Consider the following 15,392-nt stretch of genomic DNA (forward strand, 5'->3'; position numbering starts at 1 on the left):
CAATTTTTTTAAATATAGTAAACTTATATATTATATATTTATTATTGAAATATATTTTAATATTTTTCATATAATTCCACAAATTCTATTTCCCAAACTCAGAGTAATAAAACATAGGCCTAAATTAAATTCAATTTTATTTATATAGCGCTTTTCACAATACTCAATTGTTTCAAAGCAGCTTTACATTAATAGAAGCAGTAAAAGCACAGAAAAACGACAGAAAGCATAACATAATACACAATAGCATAAGCAGTCAAATTTGCTGCGGCTATGACGCAACATTATGAGCGAGCATATTACTAATGTAACGTCTAGAAGAAGAAGCTAAGTTAAGCCAAAGCAGGCTACCTCCCCGGGATAAAAAACCCCCTAGGAGAAAAAAAACAAAACCCCGGGTTGTTTAGCCGAGGAAATAAAAATAAAAGTCCTAGGAGGGAAAAACCCTTGGGAGATATACATGTATATACACACACATATAAACGGATAAGGAGCTTAAGCGGAGATTAAGCAGAGATTAAGCAGAGATTAAGCGGATATTAAGCGGGTCCTGCCGGTGGTCGTTGGTCAGGCATCAACTGGGCATCACATTGAAGGACGATCAGTAGATCAGAGGTGTGCCGACTTTCACATCTACCGGAACTGGGTCTGTTTGTCCCATTGTCCTCAGGGTCAATGGGACCCAGGGACGAGACAGGGAGAGAAAAACAAAATCATATTAGCGTAGGGGCCGTTCACATGTAATGCAAGTGTCACACAGTGATGTGGTTTAATCAGCTTAGTTTCAGACAGACTAACTATTGAGGCATAATTTTTTTATCCACAGTTGAGGATTTTGCAAATTGGGGGCCCACTGCGACGGTATATAGGTAACTAAGGGTCACCTTCCGATTTTTAAGAGAAAATGAAACCTGTCGACCCGTTTGACTAAGGCCTGTAACCCCACTGTCGTCGTTAATGCAGGTTCAGTGGCAAATGGGTCTATATTGCATACTATTTACAAGATCACGAAAAAAACGCCAACATCGCAACCTGACCATACGTGTCAACCCGTTTGACTAAGGGCAAAAGCCCCACTGTCGTCGTTAATGCAGGTTCAGTGGCAAACGGGTCTGTATGGCATACTATTTGCAATACAAAGAAAGCGCCAAAATCACAACCCAACCATACGTGCCAACCCGTTTGACTAAGGCCAAAAGCCCCACTGTCGTCGTTAATGCAGGTTCAGTGGCAAACGGGTTTGTATGGCATACTATTCACATGAACACGAAAGTTCCAAAATCGCAATCCGACTATAGGTTAAGATAAGGTTTTTATTTATTTATTTGGTTGGTCTGTGTTATGACCGCGAGTGCTTTGTTCCGTACAGATAACTATTTCGAGTTAAGTACTTTTACTAGACAAATTATGCGAATGCTTTGTTGAAGAGAAAAGTTTTAAGTCTAGATTTAAAATTATCGACTGTGTCTGATTCTCGGACATCGGTTGGTAAATCATTCCAGAGCTTAGGGGCTAAGTAGGAAAATGACCTTCCACTTTTAGACACTTTTGATAGTCTAGGGATAATCAAGAGACCAGAATTTTGCGACCGTAGTGTGCGTGATGGATTGTATTCTGATAGTAATTCTCTAAGATATGAGGGTGCTAGGCCATTTAAAGCTTTGTAGGTGATTAGTGATATTTTAAATTGTATGCGATATTTAACTGGTAGCCAGTGTAAAGATGCCAGAATTGGGCTTATGTGGTCATACTTTTTAGATCGAGTAAGTACCCTTGCGGAAGCGTTTTGAACTAGCTGAAGCTTGTTTACTTGATTTGCATGGCATCCCCCGAGTAGCGAGTTACAATAGTCTATTCTAGAGGTCATAAAAGCATGGATAAGCTTCTCTGCGTCAGATGTAGACAGTATATGCCGTATTTTCGAGATATTTCTAAGATGGAAGAATGCTGTGAGGCAGACGTTGGCGATATGACTATCGAAGGATAAGTTGCTGTCGAACATCACACCTAAGTTCCTAACCGTGGAAGATGGCACCACAGTGCAGCCATCTATGTGCAACTTGTAATCTGACATATTATGTTTGTAGCGATTCGGTTCAATAATAAGTATCTCTGTCTTATTGGAGTTCAGCTTAAGAAAGTTATGTGCCATCCAGTCACTAACATCGCTATGGCAGTCTGTTAGCTTAGAAAACGTGTGTGTTTCGCTGGGATGTGAGGAGATGTAAAGCTGGGTATCATCCGCATAGCAGTGAAAACTTATGTTATGTTTCCTGATAATATAGAGCAAAAAATAGTGACTGCACACTCACTTGCAAAATAATTTTATTATGACCAACGTTTCGGCAAATAGCCTTCGTCAAGGTATGTGTTCGTTCAAGGTAAGGCGAGCTTAAATACAGCCCTACACAGGTGCATACAATTATTCTTAATTTGAAACAATCAGTTAATCAAGCTAAAAACCACAGAATCAACCACAAACACACGACAAGAGCAAATACAAGAAAAACAACAGCACACAAACATCACCCACCATTGAATACAAAGCACACTCACAAAAAACAGCCCAGATCAAAGCCAACATTCAAACCACAAGGAACAAGAGTTCTTAATGTATGTATCCAATATGCTTCACGTCTAAGCAGGATACATTCAAGATCACCACCTCTCCTCGGAAAAGCAACCCGTTCAACTCCCACACATCGCAGGGAGGCAACAGAGTGGTCAAACTCAACAAAATGGGCAGCCAAGGGACAACTCACACCTCTGCATCGGATTGCACCGCGACGCTCCGAAACACGTGTTTTTAATTCACGCAATGTTTTGCCAACATAAGATTTACCGCAAGGACATGTTATGAGGTAGATAACTGCTTTTGTTTTACAACTTATAATCCCTTTAATAGGAATCGGTGTCCCAGTATGTGGATGTTTAAATGAAGTACAGCGGTAAGTGTAGCTGCATTGACTACATGAGCCACATCGGTAGTTACCTTCAGGAATTGGTGTTAATTAGGGGCCAAGCACCGAAGGTGCTGAGGCACCTATTGGAACTGTCGGTATATTATTCTTCATCTTCTTCCCCAATGGGAGTCTATGGCAGCCCTATGAACCGTACGTAGGAAAATGATGAAATTTGGCACAGTTGTAGTGGTGGTCTTAAAAAGTCATGTGACCAAAAATGGGGTCTCTAGTCCTAACTCTATAGCGCCACCAGCAGTGCAAAAATTCAATGTTCAAATGGTTATAACTGCTGATCCGCTTGATCTATGAAAATTCTACTTAGTACACGTGATTGCTCTCCTCATGCTTGTTGTTTTTAATACCTTACAGTAAAACTCCATCCATTACAGTAGCGGCCATTTTGAAATGTACAGTATTCCGTTTATTCGCTACTCCTCCTTCAAATTTGGTTCAATTGTTATGAAATTTGGCACAGGTGAACTTTGGAGTGAGCCGCACAGAAATGACCGAACAGAATTTTGATATTTATCTTTGTTCAAAAGTAATAAATGCGCAAACTTAACGAGGTTGACGCAAAAATGGTTCTGAAGCTGTAACTCGGTCATTCTTTGATCAATTGAAATGAAATTTGGTACACTTCATGTGGACCATGAACTTGGGGTTCATGCCAAATTTGGTGACAGCGCCACCTATGGGTCATGAGATATGAAAATAGGCTATTTTTGCCCATAACTTCTGAACTGTTTGTCAGAAAATTATGATCTTGATGTCTATGGATTGCTTACCTCATGCCGCATCTGCCGATGTGTATTATGCCGGGTTTGACCGAACCGCCTGTCCGCCATTTTGAAATTTCACATAATTTGTTATATTTTTTGAACTATTGGACATATCCGCGTAAAAATTAGTAAGGAGCTTCGACATGATGTCCTGAAGGTACCTGGGAAGTCAGAGTACAGCGCCACCTAGGGTTTATAAACTATAACAGTTCTTATGGAACTGCTTATAACTTCTGAATACTTTGTCTGATATTAATTTATTTGTGAAATTGTATTCACTGGTTTCTGCCGATTGCAACGATACCTCGTTTGTCATTTTCCAACATTCTGTTCATGTGTTATTGTAAAGCATATGGTAGATGATTTTTTCGCTACTCCTTTTACAAATTTTGTTTATTTTATGCCAGGTACTGCTCGTATAATGTTTGGAGCAATCCACACAGAAATGACCGAACAGATTTTTGATATTCTGTTCTCTTTCTTAGAAATACCACTCCAAAGTTGACCGTGCCTGTGACATTGTCTATTTGTCATAGTAAATTAATGTGACTGTATATTATTATTGTATAGCATTACTATACAGAATGATCTTCTTGTCTTCAATCTCACTTGAGCTTTTTGATTCTCATATACATTGTATTTCTGTTAGTTCTGCTCTGCACTGTCAGTTCTGCATCTGTGTTGATTGGCACATGTCAATCCTTGCAGCACCTAAGCTGTTTTTTTGCTGCCCTTTGAGCTGTGTTACCTGAATTGTGCATCTGGTTAACCACATGCCATGAGATTCTGAGGTCATGGGTTCGAATCCCATGTGCAGTGATATTTTGTCTTAACTTTTTTCTCACTTAAGTTTTGTGAATCTCATACTATACATTGTATTTCAGTTATTTGTGCTCTCTGTTGTCATTTCTGCACTTTTGGTAATTGCTGGATATCAATGTTTACAGCTCTAAATCTCTATTCTATAGCTTGGACACACCAACTCAGTGGTTTAATTGTTTACTCAGTGGTGCATGCGGTAACTGCTGTGCTTTGGGAACCTGAGGTCGTGGGTTCAAATCCCAACTCTTACTTTCACTTATTGAGATTTCCTTTTGTGTTCACTTTAACACGTTCTTCTCGACCTGTCTGGTTTTCCACACGTGTTATATTTTTGCCATCTTTACTGTTGTTGCTCCGCACTGCAGTGGTTCTGCTCTGCATTTGCTTTGCTTTGGGTTCGGCCTCTGTATTGCGCGCTTTCTGCGCTTTGCACATTTGCTGCATCGTGTGGTTTTTGCTGTGCTTTGGGTGCTCATTGCGCTGAAGGTGCTTGGCCCCGCAATTGCTGCTTGCAGCTATATTGTCATTTGTGTTGTGACAGGTGGAGGAGACAAATATGATCTCACCAGATGATCTTTCAGATTACGTCCGCGCTTGAACACCGTGAGCGGGGGATCCTGAAAAGATTCAAGCCTTCTATCAGTTTTTAAAATGTGCCAATGTTTGTTAATTATTTTCTTAATTTGTTCCGATTTTTTAGTATATTTTGTAGTAAAAACCACAGAAAATCTTTTTTGATGTTTTTCTTTCTTTCTTAACAAATCAAGTCGAGGGTGTTGAGGCTATGGTCCACTTTATATCTGAGCGTACTGATTTAATTCCTTCTAATGAATGTATTAAGACACTATCGGAAATTGTACTTTCCTATAATTATTTTATATTTCAGAATGACTTTTATATTCAAAAGAGAGGCGTGGCAATGGGTAGTACATTTGCACCCTCTTTTGCGAATCTCTATATGGCTCTTTTTGAGGAGAAATTTATTTACTCCAACCATGTGTTTTCTACCAATATATTGATTTGGAAGAGATATTTGGATGATTGTTTCTGTCTCTTTAAAGGTGATGTTACACAACTCCATTCCTTTTTTCAATATCTAAATGGCTGTTCAAAGTTTTTGACATTTACTATGGAGTTTGATGCAAATAAGGTTAGTTTTCTGGATTTGTGGATAATCAAAGAAGGCAACTATTTGCACACAGATCTTTACAGAAAACCTACAGCACGTAACACTTTTTTGAGAGCTGATTCCTATCATTCTTTACCTTTAAAGAACAGCCTACCTTATAGCCAAATGTGTCGGATAAAGAGAATTTGCAGCAAACCAGACGATCTTAATAGGAATTTTAACGTTTTAAAAGAATCTTTTCACTGTAGAGGCTATACTAAGAAGCAAATTCAAATAGCTGAGGAAAAATTGAGGGACGATCTCGACTTGATTTGTTAAGAAAGAAAGAAAAACATCAAAAAAGACCCTCTGTGGTCTCTACCACCAAATACACCAAAAAATCGGAACAAATCAAGAAAACAATTAACAAACATTGGCACATTTTAAAAACTGATAGAAGGCTTGAATCTTTTCAGGATCCCCCGCTCACGGTGTTCAAGCGCGGACGTAATCTGAAAGATCATCTGGTGAGATCATATTTGTCTCCTCCACCTGTCACAACACAAATGACATTAACACCAATTCCTGAAGGTAACTACCGATGTGGCTCATGTAGTCAATGCAGCTACACTTACCGCTGTACTTCATTTAAACATCCACATACTGGGACACCGATTCCTATTAAAGGGATTATAAGTTGTAAAACAAAAGCAGTTATCTACCTCATAACATGTCCTTGCGGTAAATCTTATGTTGGCAAAACATCGCGTGAATTAAAAACACGTATTTCAGAGCATCGCAGTACAATCCGATGCAGAAATATGAATTATCCCTTAGCTGCTCATTTTGTTGAATTTAACCACTCTATTGCCTCCCTACGATATGTAGGAATTGAACGAGTTGCTTTTCCGAGGAGAGGTGGTGATCTTGAATGTATCCTGCTTAGACGTGAAGCATATTGGATACATACATTAAGAACTCTTGTTCCTTATGGTTTAAATGTTGACTTTGATCTGAGCTGTTTTTATGAGCGTGCTTTGTATTTCATGGTGGGTGATGTTTGTATACTGTTGTTTTTCTTGTATTTACTCTTATCATGTATTTGTAATTGATTCTGTGGTTTTTAGCTTGATTAACTGATTGTTTCAAATTAAGAATAATTGTATGCACCTGTGTAGGGCTGTATTTAAGCTCGCCTTACCTTGAACGAACACATACCTTGAGGAAGGCTATTTGCCGAAACGTTGGTCATAATAAAATTATTTTACAAGTGAGTGTGCAGTCACTATTTTTTGCTATAAATTCAGATATATTCTTTTTGACTTGCACCTCGGACGGAGTGCGTTTGCTTCATTTTTTGATGTTTCCTGAAAATGTCTCCTAGAGGTAACATGTATAACGAGAACAGGATAGGACCTAAAACCGAACCCTGCGGTACACCGTATTTAACCAGGGAGTGATATGACTCTTCCTCGTTTACATAAACAAAGTGATAGCGATTGGTTAGATACGACCTAAACCAGGCTAGCGCCTGACCACTGATACCAACATAGTTTTCTAGTCTATTGAGTAAGATTGTATGATCTATTGTGTCAAAGGCTGCACTAAGGTCTAATAATATAAGAATTGAGATTTCACCACGATCGGATGTTAATAGGAGGTCATTTGTAACTCTAAGCAACGCTGTCTCTGTGCTATGGTGGGGCCTGAATCCTGATTGGAACTTTTCATATGTACTATTATTTGTCAAGAATGTGCGTAACTGGCCTGCCACTACCTTTTCTAATATTTTCGAAAGAAAAGGGAGATTTGAGATTGGTCTAAAGTTATTAAGCTCTCCCTGACCAAGCTGCGGTTTTTTAATCAGCGGTTTAATAACTGCTATTTTGAAAGCTGTTGGAACGTATCCTATTTCTAGCGATGAGTTAAAGATATTTAGAACCGGGGTTGACACTACAGGGAATACCTCTTTAAGCAGTTTTGTGGGAACGGGGTCTAATATACAGGATGATGATTTGGATGATGTAACTAGTCTAGAGAGCTCATCTATTGTAGTAGGTTTAAATGAATCAAGATGTTCGTATGGTAGTCTAGTGTTAAGTGAACTAACGGGTAGAGTGGTGGCTGCCTGGGTAGCTACGATGTTTTCCCTTATAGCCGTAATTTTGTTAGAAAAGAAGTTCATGAAGTCGTTACTATTGTGTTGAAGTTTACTATTGGTTTCTGTTTGTTCTTTATTTCTAGTCAGTTTTGCAACGGTGCTGAAGAGGAAACGAGGGTTATTATGATTCTCATTTATAAGCTTGCTAAGATAGGTAGATCTGGCGGTTTTAATAGCCTGTCTGTATTGTTTAACACTCTCTTTCCATGCTGCACGCCATACCTCTAACTTTGTGCTTCTATTATTTCTTTCCATTTTCCTAGTTGCCTTTTTGAGTGCTGCGGTGTGATGATCATACCATGGAGCTGGCTGTTTTTCTTTGATTCTCTTTTTTCGAATGGGAGCAACGGCATCCAATGTGTTAGAACAGACATTGTTTAGGTTTTCTATTACAATATCTAGATCGTCACAGTTATCTGCTACATGTTTAATTTGGGACAGGTCTGGAAGGGTGCTAATAAATCTATCTTTAGTGGTGGAAATTATTGTTCTGGCTAATCTGTAGCATGTTGTGGATTGAGTGATCCTATCTAGAAGTACAGTGTATGACACAAGGTAATGGTCAGAAACTGCATCACTCTGAGGTGATATTTTGATGTCATTAATATTGAGCCCGAGTGACAGAATTAAGTCTAATGTGTGCTTACGAGTATGTGTCACGTTTGGCTAATATTGAGAGAATTTAGAAGCTCCATAAATGCACGTCCTAGTGCATCTTTTGGGTTATCCACATGAATATTAAAATCACCAACGATAAGAGCTTTATCTACAGTGACTACAAGCTCAGACAGGAAATCTGCTATTTCTTTAAGGAAATCTGCATGGTGGCCCGGAGGTCTATAGATTTTAGCTAAGGCAAAAGAGAGCTGTTTGTGGTTACGATCGGTTATTTCCATATTTAACAACATTAGTTCGAATGATTTAAATTTTACTTCAGATTTTTGGTTTACTTTAAAAATGTTGTTGTATATTGTAGCTACACCACCCCCTCTCCCCTTTAATCGAGGTTCATGTTTATAATAATAGTCTTGTGGGGTGGATTCGTTTAAACTAATGTAGTCGTCTGCTTTAAGCCAGGTTTCTGTTAAACAGAGTGCATCTAAGTTTTGGTCTGTAACTATTTCATTGACAATAGGTTCTTTATTGGTAAGCGATCTAATGTTAAGAAGGCCGAATTTTAACATTCAAGGTTCATCTGTTAATGTATTGTTTTCTAATTTTATATTAATCAGATTTGTACCAGATGTGGCAAGCGGTGCTCTGTATTTATTTGTTCGGGGAACAGATACAGTTGAAATGTGTTGATATTCTGGTAAAGTTAAGTTCACACTACATGATTTTAAGCCAGATTTAAGCCCGATTTGCAAGTCGTTCGCTCGCCGACAGGTCGAGGTGTGATCGGGTGCAAATCGCGGGGGATTAGCGGGCGATCGACGTTCGCGAATCTGTTGGTATGAAAGAGCCAACAACGCATCAAAGACGCTCGCAGACGCGTCGCCGACACCAGAAAAATATCTAGCATGCTAGATATCTGGAGCTGTCGCGCGACTCAACCTCCTGTGATGTCACGAGCTACAGCCAATCCGACCAGGGGTTGAGGTCCACGGAAAGATGAGTAGCATGTCACAGTTATGAATGCCTGTATGACGTTTCACATATATGTACTACAACTGCGCTGAGAAAAAGAAACGGTGGAGAGAAATAGCAAACGCTGTAAAACAGCCAGGTGAGCAAATGTTATTATTACATTATCTAAATGTTATAGGGTCAAATGTAAATTGATTGGTCATATTTCCATATACATGGATATTATTGTAATCCTATTTTTGGGATGTCTGTAAAACATTATAAAGTGTATAATTATTTTTACTGTAATTCTGTTTATTGTTATATATTGTGTATTAAAGGATATTCAGCTACATTACAATCTGCCTTTTGTACCAGTCGAAAGAGCTTAAACCAAGGAATAAATTCTCATATTTAGTTTGAATAAACAAATAAAATAAATGAAAGTGTGAATGTAAATATTAACTGAAAAAATGCATTTCTTTATTGATTTTAGACTTTACTTTTGCACAAGTGGACTCACAAACAACTACATCAACTTCATTTGGGAACCATGGCTTTGGAATTGAGGGATATTGTAGACCCAGTTCTTTCATCACATCTCAAAAGAAGCATAATGGTGATGATATACAACGCCCAGGAGACTGACAAAAGTGGATCAATGTTGTCACCTGAACAACCTACCTTATGCATATATCATACATGACATGTGCGGTCCCGATGTGTTTTTGTTTACAAACTATTGACTTTACTATGTATTACATTTATCAATAAGGTGATTAAACTTGTTAAAGGGTTTAGATTGAATTTCCCAGTGGTGTTTCATGAAATAAATGGTCTATCAAAAGTAATACATTTAATGCTACAAAGTATAAAAGTATTAAACACATTGAGTCATATTTTACAAAAACAGGCAATATGAATAGTGCTTTAGTGCAATGTAGTACATTAGAATGGATATTATGTGAACAGACAAAATATACATTGTTAGAACACATGCAGTGCGCCACATTAACACAATTAAACATTACAAAACTCCCTGTGTAGAGCTCCTTTAAGGGCTGGGTGATATATAAATATCATAATATAATTGTGTGTGATTGGCTGTTAGATTAATCCACATTGAGTAAAAATGCCCAGAGCTTATCATCACAATCGCCATAAATTTTATCATGATCAGATATGTTGATGTTTAATCGCCCTAGTATAGAAACATTGTTAATGTTCTGTGAATAATGAGTGTGGATCAAGAAATAAAGTTTGTATAAGGCACTTAATTGCAACATGCAGATTGCCTTTATTACATTCCTGCACCTTTTGATTTGTATGCAATTAAAATGTATTCAATAATAACACAACAATAAACAGAATCCTTAAAACAGTGAATAAGTGAACCACGTGTGTGTTCTTTACAAATACAGGACTTTAGAACACACAAGAAAACGAATGTCCTAAACTGACAATAACTGGCTTTAATCTGCTGTTTGCAGGGATAACTCTACATCAGTTCCTTTTAAAATGTGATGAACTTGCCAATAAACACTACCCGCTGGTGAGGCAAAGTAGTCATGCATCAGATTGCGTTGCACTTTTGCTATTGCCATACAATTGCGATGTGAGGTGTATTTCATCGGTTGAAAAGCACACATCCCGTGAATCTTCCACTGCCCATCATCCATGTTGTGGTCAGCAGTCTGCTACAGCTGGAGTGGTGGCAAGTACACCAAAGCAATGTGGAAACTGCCACTTCCTTTCGAAGTCCATGGCTATTGTATGCCACTCTCCTTCCGTTGATGGTGTCTAAAACAATAGGACACACCAAATGTCAGTGATTAAATTATTATATATTCAAGACTACAGTAAAAAATGGATTTATTTGCATAGTTATATGCAGAACAAAGTTGGATAGCCATGCTTTTGTGAGTCAAACACCTTGGGTCTCATTTATAAAACTGTGCGTAGGATCCTTACTAAAAGTCTACGTATGCACAAAAGCCAAAAAGGCATATGCCAAAAATTATTAAGACAGACAAAGCAATGTTCCCTTTCTGAAAGTGTGCGTACATGAATGATCTTCAGATCCCACCATGCAAGCCCATTCTCCCATTAAGTTTTTTTTATAGATCACAACCTTTGCGTGGGAACTGGCGTACGCATGTTTCCAGACCTGTTTTGTGCGTACGCATGCTTTATAAATGAGACCCCCTCTTACTTAATCCATATAAATAAGTATAACGATAAACTAAACAACATGTAGAATAACAAATATTACAATATTAGGTTTAGAAGTAATTTTATATTTATTGTTGTGTTAGTTCCACAATTCATGTTTCTACACAAAATACTTTATTATACACATAGTGTAAGCTCAGATAAAAATATGAAATTAATGTATACAGGTATGTATAGACATAAAAATAGAATTACTTATGCTTTTCAGAACTATATCCCTGTTTCTAATAATACTTTTTACTAAAATACTTTTATCAAAGACAGTCAACTGCTGATGTCCACAATGTTATGGGTGTTCTTTTTTTAAAATGAAGTAGGTCGTATCTAACCAATCGCTATCACTTTGTTTATGTAAACGAGGAAGAGTCATATCACTCCCTGGTTAAATACGGTGTACCGCAGGGATCGGTTTTAGGTCCTATCCTGTTCTCGTTATACATGTTACCTCTAGGAGACATTATCAGGAAACATAACATAAGTTTTCACTGCTATGCGGATGATACCCAGCTTTACATCTCCTCACATCCCAGCGAAACACACACGTTTTCTAAGCTAACAGACTGCCTTAGCGATGTTAGTGACTGGATGGCACATAACTTTCTTAAGCTGAACTCCAATAAGACAGAGATACTTATTATTGAACCGAATCGCTACAAACATAATATGTCAGATTACAAGTTGCACATAGACGGCTGCGCTGTGGTGCCATCTTCCACGGTTAGGAACTTAGGTGTGATGTTCGACAGCAACTTATCCTTCGATAGTCATATCGCCAACGTCTGCCGCACAGCATTCTTCCATCTTAGAAATATCTCGAAAATACGGCATATACTGTTTACATCTGACGCAGAGAAGCTTATCCATGCTTTTATGACCTCTAGAATAGACTATTGTAACTCGCTACTCGGGGGATGCCATGCAAATCAAGTAAACAAGCTTCAGCTAGTTCAAAACGCTTCCGCAAGGGTACTTACTCGATCTAAAAAGTATGACCACATAAGCCCAATTCTGGCATCTTTACACTGGCTACCAGTTAAATATCGCATACAATTTAAAATATCACTAATCACCTACAAAGCTTTAAATGGCCTAGCACCCTCATATCTTAGAGAATTACTATCAGAATACAATCCATCACGCACACTACGGTCGCAAAATTCTGGTCTCTTGATTATCCCTAGACTATCAAAAGTGTCTAAAAGTGGAAGGTCATTTTCCTACTTAGCCCCTAAGCTCTGGAATGATTTACCAACCGATGTCCGAGAATCAGACACAGTCGATAATTTTAAATCTAGACTTAAAACTTTTCTCTTCAACAAGGCATTCACATAATTGTTTTATTAATGGTACTCATCTCACAATAGATAGATTGAACAACCTAATAAATAAATAAACTAAATATTCTTAAGAAAATGTTTAATCTCTCCTTGCTCGTTTACATATGTGCAGCAAACCATGAGCCGGGCATAAACTTTTAAAAACAAAGGTCACGTATAAAATAGAAAAGGCTACATACAAGGAAAAGAAACGCTACTCTGTGCACATACAAACCACAATACAAGGCCAAAACTTCAAAACTACACCAATAAATCCCCGAATCGGGCCATTAATTGCCAAGCGCAGAGGAGTGATTGAAAGCTATGTATGGAATTATGTTCACTTGCTTGGCCCTTCTCCTGAGGTTTCTGAGTCGAGTAGGGGAGTACTGTGAAGCCCAGACAGGCATCAGGGAGATGGCTGGCGCAGTCACGTCCCCGTCTCCCCTTTACTCCCTTGCTCGTCCGGACTTCAATAAAGCACGATGGGTATAGATTTGTGGTGTTAAGCCCACTAGTCGGGGGCGGGACTTCAGTCCTTAAAAGGGTGTCACTGCACCCATTTCCAAAACATTCGCCGTCCCGTGCATTTTTCTCATTCTCCCTAAGCCAAACTGTGCAGAGTCTTTCACTAGGATGACATTGTATCTTCAATACGTATATGTACATGTGTGTGTATGTATGTGTATATGTGTGTATGTATGTGTATGTGTATATGTATATGTATGTATATATATGTGTATATGTATGTATGTATATATATATATATATATATATATATATATATATATATATATATATATATATATATATATATATATATATATGTATGTATGTGTGTGTATATATATGTGTATATGTATATGTGTATGTGTGTGTATGTGTATGTATATATATGTGTATATATGTATATATAGATATGTGTGGATATATATGGATATATGTTTGTATATATATACAGGTGTATACATATGAATGGCCCCTACGCTAATTGGGTTTTGTTTTTCTTTCTTTATGTCTCGTCCTCCTCTCCGAGGACAATGAGACAAACAGACCCAGTTCCGGTAAATGTGAAAGTCGGCACATCTCTGACCCACCGGCAGACCTTCAACGTGATGCCCAGCTGATGCATGACCAACGACCACCGGCAGAACCCGCTTAACCTCCGCCTAATCTCCTTAATCGTTTCAATATAAATATATCTCCCAAGGGTTTTTCCCTCCTATGACTTTTTTTTACTTCCCCGGCTGAGCCTGGGGTTTTTTTTCTCCTAGGGGGTTTTTCAACCCGGGGAGGCAGCCCTCTTGGGCTTAACTTAGCACCCTCTTCTTTACGTTACATTAGCAATACGCACGCTTATAATGTTGATTCATAGTCGCATCAAATTTAGCTGCTTGTGCTATCGTGTATTATGTTGTGCTATCTGTCGTTTTTCTGTGCTTTCCACTGCTTCTATTGATGTAAAGCTGCTTTGAAACAATCACCAATTGTGAAAAGCGCTATATAAATAAAATTGAATTGAATTGAATTGAATAGTAGATTTTACATATATCTTTATATTTTGTAATAACCCTACCTTCAAGAAATCGTCCTTTATAACCTGGTACAGAGCAGAACATCCAAAACTATTTGTGAGATGGTGCTGGTCTCCCATCCTGGACTTGAACCTGATGAACTTGAACGTGTCACCTGTAAGACACAAAAAAGTTCAAAAACATACCCAGACAGAAAAAACGTTATGAAAATATTCCGTTCATATTCGTTTGAAATGAAATCACACAAACCTGTTGCATAGAATCGCAGGGTCAAAGACAAACGCTCTCCAAATCATGTTTTGCGAAGCCTGTCCTATTCTATTTGAACGATAATTAAATCAAGAAACACAGCTTTTAAGCACAGTAGACAACACTTTGATATTTAAATGTGATCATAGCCAAACATAAGCATGCAGCTATATTAAACAAGCTGTAACAGTTACTCACCTCAAATCTTTAATCCCTGCTGTCCGCGTGTGGTTCTGATCCACCGCTCCACATCACATCTCTATAATTTTTTTCTTTTGCGGCTTTGCATCGCGCAAACGGTTTGCAGCACTTATTTCTGTCTGAAGTCTATATATACAAACAAAAGTTTTGCGCGTCCTGTTTCTTCTTCTGTGGGTTTTTACCGGCGCGCGTGTACTTTCGCGTCATTTCCGGTTTGTTTTATCGCGTGATTTTTCGTGACAGTAGGGGGTTTGTAGAATAGATAGAATCGTTGGGTAATAGAGTTGTTCTGATCTCGTGTAGTGCGTTACATCCTGTTGTGGGGCATTCACGTTGTGTCGTGTGGTGTGAACTGCTCAACAACGTGAACACTCCTGATTTCACAGAGAGCAAGTCATGTAGTGTGAACCGCACAGTTCGGACCTACGTTTCAAAGTCATGTAGTCTGTACGAGCCATAA

At 38.2% G+C, this 15,392-nt stretch overlaps 2 long non-coding RNA genes across 2 annotated transcripts; one reads left to right on the forward strand and one right to left on the reverse strand.

Moving 5' to 3' along the window:
- Positions 1-8,554: 8,554 nt before the first annotated feature.
- LOC129414773 (uncharacterized) lies at positions 8,555-10,682 on the forward strand. Its single transcript, XR_012369484.1, has 2 exons — positions 8,555-9,559; positions 9,896-10,682. It is a non-coding gene; the product is annotated as an uncharacterized lncRNA (long non-coding RNA).
- LOC129414772 (uncharacterized) lies at positions 10,673-15,140 on the reverse strand. The gene is made up of 4 exons (XR_012369483.1): positions 14,930-15,140; positions 14,732-14,800; positions 14,524-14,636; positions 10,673-11,199 (listed from the first exon to the last, which is right to left on the reverse strand). It is a non-coding gene; the product is annotated as an uncharacterized lncRNA (long non-coding RNA).
- Between the last annotated feature and the right edge of the window lie 252 nt (positions 15,141-15,392).

The sequence above is a fragment of the Misgurnus anguillicaudatus genome, chromosome 5 (genome assembly GCF_027580225.2).
Source record: "Misgurnus anguillicaudatus chromosome 5, ASM2758022v2, whole genome shotgun sequence".
Lineage (NCBI taxonomy): Eukaryota > Metazoa > Chordata > Actinopteri > Cypriniformes > Cobitidae > Misgurnus > Misgurnus anguillicaudatus.